Source organism: Macaca mulatta, chromosome 2 (genome assembly GCF_049350105.2).
Source record: "Macaca mulatta isolate MMU2019108-1 chromosome 2, T2T-MMU8v2.0, whole genome shotgun sequence".
Taxonomy (NCBI): domain Eukaryota; kingdom Metazoa; phylum Chordata; class Mammalia; order Primates; family Cercopithecidae; genus Macaca; species Macaca mulatta.
In genome coordinates, this window is record NC_133407.1 from 88,029,355 (window position 1) to 88,034,418 (window position 5,064).

General features: G+C 43.1%; 1 pseudogene; it reads left to right on the plus strand.

Annotated features, from left to right (window-relative positions):
* Positions 1-4,258: 4,258 nt before the first annotated feature.
* On the plus strand, positions 4,259-4,721 carry LOC144339560 (18S ribosomal RNA; annotated as a pseudogene).
* Positions 4,722-5,064: the final 343 nt, after the last annotated feature.

The window sequence follows — 5,064 nt, forward strand, 5'->3', positions numbered from 1 at the left end:
GAAAAATAGGAGGCCTATTCAAAACAATACCCCTCACCTCAACTTCCCTAACCATCGGCAACCTAGCACTCATAGGAATACCCTTCCTCACAGGCTTCTATTCCAAAGACCTCATTATCGAAGCCGCAAATACATCGTACACCAACGCCTGAGCCCTATTTATTACTCTCATTGCTACCTCCCTAACAAGCGCCTACAGTACTCGAACTATCCTCCTTACCCTAACAGGACAACCTCGCTTCCCAGCTCTAACAAACATTAACGAAAACAACCCTGCTCTACTAAACCCAATTAAACGCCTCACAATAGGCAGTATAATCACAGGATTCCTTATTACCAATAGCATTCCCCCCATCTCACCCCCCCAACCAACAATACCTCTCTACTTAAAACTCTCAGCCCTATGCGCAACTGCCCTAGGCTTCCTGACAGCCCTGGACCTCACCCTTATAGCAAACAAACTAAAAATAAAAAACCCATCACAAACATTTAAATTTTCCAACATACTAGGATATTTTCCCACCACAATTCACCGCATAATCCCCTATCAAAATTTACTTATAAGCCAAAACTTAGCCCTCCTTATATTAGACTCGACATGACTAGAGAAATCTATACCTAAAATAATTTCACAAATACATATCACTGCTTCCATAACTGTAACCACCCAAAAAGGCATAATCAAACTCTACTCTCTCTCTTTCCTCATCCCCCTTACCCTAGCCCTATTCCTAATAATATAATCTATTGCCCCGAACAATCTCAATCACAACGTATACACCAACAAATAACGTCCAACCAGCAACTACCACTAATCAACGCCCATAATCATACAGGGCACCCGCACCAATAGAATCACCTCGAATTAGCCCTGATCCCTCTCCCTCAAAAATCACCCAATCACCAGTATCACTAAGACTAACCACCACTACTACCGCCTCATCCAAACTTAAAACCCATAGAACTAACACCACCTCCATCATTAACCCCACTAAAAGGCCCCCCAGAACCTCAAATCCCGAACCCCAGGTCTCAGGATACTCTTCAATAGCCATTGCCGTAGTATAACCAAAAACAACCATCATACCCCCCAGATAAACCAAAAACATTATTAAGCCCATATAAGCCCCCCCACAATTTAAAACGATCACACAACCAACTACACCACTAACAATTAACGCTAAACCCCCGTAAATAGGAGAAGGCTTGGAAGAAAAACCCACAAACCCCATAACTAATAATACACTCAATGTAAACAAAACATATATCATTGCTTCCATATGGACTCCAACCATAACTGATGATATGAAAAACCATCGTTGTACTTCAACTATAAAAGCACTAATGTTTCCAATACGCAAATCCAACCCAATCATAAAAGTAATTATTCGTTCCCTCATTGATTTACCCACCCCACCTAACCTTTCCATATGATGAAACTTTGGCTCGCTTCTCACAGCCTGCCTAATTTTACAAATCATCACAGGCCTATTCTTAGCAATACACTACTCACCAGACACCTCCTCTGCCTTCTCCTCAATTGCACATATCACCCGAGACGTAAACTACGGCTGGACCACTCGCTACCTCCACGCCAATGGTGCCTCTATACTCTTTATCTGCCTCTTCCTACACATAGGCCGAGGCCTCTACTATGGCTCATACCTCCTCCTAAAAACCTGAAACATTGGCATTATACTCCTTCTTATAACCATAACAACAGCTTTCATGGGCTATGTCCTCCCATGGGGCCAAATATCATTCTGAGGGGCAACAGTAATCACAAACTTACTATCGGCAATCCCATATATCGGAACTAATCTCGTTCAATGAGTCTGAGGTGGATACGCCATTGATAGCCCCACCCTCACACGATTCTTCACCTTGCACTTTATCCTACCTTTCATCATCGTCGCCCTCACAACCGTACACTTACTATTCCTACACAAAACAGGATCAAACAACCCCTGCGGGATCTCTTCCGACTCGGACAAAATCGCCTTTCACCCCTACTACACAGTCAAAGACATCCTAGGTCTAGTCCTCCTTCTCTTCATCCTAACAATGCTAACATTACTCTCACCTAACCTCCTAAACGACCCAAATAATTACATTCCAGCCGACCCACTAAATACCCCCCCACATATTAAGCCAGAGTGATACTTCCTATTCGCATACACAATCCTACGATCTGTCCCTAATAAACTAGGAGGCGTATTAGCACTCTTCCTATCAATCTTCATCCTAGCAATCATCCCCATACTTCACAAATCCAAACAACAAAGCATAATATTCCGTCCACTCAGCCAGTTCCTATTCTGACTCCTAATTACAATCCTATTGACCCTCACCTGAATTGGAAGCGAACCAATAACCCAACCCCTCATCACTATCAGCCAAGTAGCATCCATAATATACTTTATCACAATTTTAATCCTAATACCACTGGCCTCCCTAATCGAAAACAACCTGCTCAAATGAACTTGCCCTCGTAGTATAAATCAATACACTGGCCTTGTAAACCAGAAATGAAATATTCTTCCTAGGGCAATCAGAAAGAAAGTATCCAACTCCACCGCCAACACCCAAAGCTGGCATTCTAACTTAAACTACTTTCTGTACTCTTATGTTGCATAGACTTCATAATATAACTCTGGCATCAACTCACTTATAATACTACTATGTAATTCGTGCATTACTGCTAGTCAGCATGTCTATTATATAGTACTATATATGCTTGACTGTACATAACACATATTATTACATATCAACCCAACATCTCGAAGAGCATGCTTACAAGCAAGGACTCTAATAGGAACCTCAACAGTAATATGCAATATGGCTTCTCCAAATCCAGCCTGTCCTCCCCACGGATACCAACTAAACCAGTCCATGTAAATCGTTCATAGTACATTAAGTCGTTCATCGGACATAGCACATATCTATTAAATAATCCTCCTCACCACGGATGCCCCCCCTCACTTGGGAATCTCTTACTCACCATCCTCCGTGAAACCAACATCCCGCACAAGAGTACTACTCTCCTCGCTCCGGGCCCATAACTCGTGGGGGTAGCTATACTTGAGCTGTATCCGGCATCTGGTTCTTACCTCAGGGCCATGACAACCAAGATCGCCCACACGTTCCCCTTAAATAAGACATCTCGATGGATCACGGGTCTATCACCCTATTAACCAGTCACGGGAGCTTTCCATGCATTTGGTATCTTTTATCTCTGGTCCGCACGCAACCCCATTGCAGAATGCTGACTCCCACCACATCCCGTCCTGAATGCGCCTGTCTTTGATTCCTAGTACATGCAGTCATTGATCGCACCTACGTTCAATATCCTAGTTCCACGCAAACCTTAGCAAGGTGTTATTTAATCCATGCTTGTAGGACATACCAATAATCATCTTAGCAACGCAACCACCACCGCGTCATAAACCACAGTAACATCTCATCAAACCCCCCAACCCCCATCTCTGACCTTCATCCAAAACCCACTCTTGCCAAACCCCAAAAACAAAAGTCTTAATATATCCGATCAGAGCTTGTATTTTCATCTTTTAGGTGTGCACGACTCCAACTGCCACCCCCTCAACTAATAAGTATTTACTTCACTAAACACTCTCAACACCAACCCATAACAAATTCTCTCCACACAACCCGAAAGAAATCACCTCACAATTATACCAACACCTCTGTTTATGTAGCTTAAACCCACCCAAAGCAAGACACTGAAAATGCCTAGATGGGTTTGCACACCCCATAAACAAATAGGCTTGGTCCTGGCCTTTCTATTAGCTCTTAGCAAGATTACACATGCAAGCATCCTCGCCCCGGTGAAGACGCCCTATAAATCATCATGACCAAGAGGAGCAAGCATCAAGCACGCACACGCAGCTCAAAACGCTTTGCCTGGCCACACCCCCACGGGAGACAGCAGTGACAAATATTTAGCAATAAACGAAAGTTTAACTAAGCTATGCTATATTTAGGGTTGGTTAATTTCGTGCCAGCCACCGCGGTCATACGATTGACCCTAGCTAATAGAGATCGGCGTAGAGGGTGTTTAAGATCTGACACAATAAAGCTAAACTCCATCTAAACTGTAAAACCCTAGCTAATGTAAAATAAACTACGAAAGTGGCTTTAAAGCTTCTGAACATACAATAGCCAAGACCCAAACTGGGATTAGACACCCCACTATGCTTGGCCCTAAACCTCGGTAGTTAGACAACAAAACTACTCGCCAGAACACTACAAGCAACGGCTTAAAACTCAAAGGACTTGACGGTGCTTTACATCCCCCTAGAGGAGCCTGTTCCATAATCGATAAACCCCGATCCACCCCACCCTCTCTTGCTCAGCCTATATACCGCCATCTTCAGCAAACCCTGATAAAGGCCGCAAAGTGAGCGCAAACGCCCCCCCGCCGCAAAAACGTTAGGTCAAGGTGTAGCCCATGAGACGGTAAAAAATGGGCTACATTTTCTGTATCAGAAAATTTCACGAAAACTCTTATGAAATCTGAGAGTCCAAGGAGGATTTAGCAGTAAATTAAGAATAGAGTGCTTAATTGAACCAGGCCATAAAGCGCGCACACACCGCCCGTCACTCCCCTCAAATATATTTAAGGAATATCTTAACTAAACGCCCTAATATTTATATAGAGGGGATAAGTCGTAACATGGTAAGTGTACTGGAAGGTGCACTTGGATAAATCAAGGCATAGCTTAATATAAAGCACCTGGCTTACACCCAGAAAATCTCAATACCACTTGATTGCCTTGAGCCAATACTAGCCCTAAGCACAACCAACACTAATACCAAACCAACATAAACCAAACCATTCACCTACACAAAGTATAGGCGATAGAAATTTTAATCTGGTGCTATAGATATAGTACCGTAAGGGAAAGATAGAAAACCACACAAGCACAAAACAGCAAGGACTAACTCCTGTACCTTTCGCATAATGGATTAGCTAGAAACAATTTCACAAAGAGAACTACAAGCCAAATTCCCCGAAACCAGACGAGCTACCCAAAAACAGCTAAA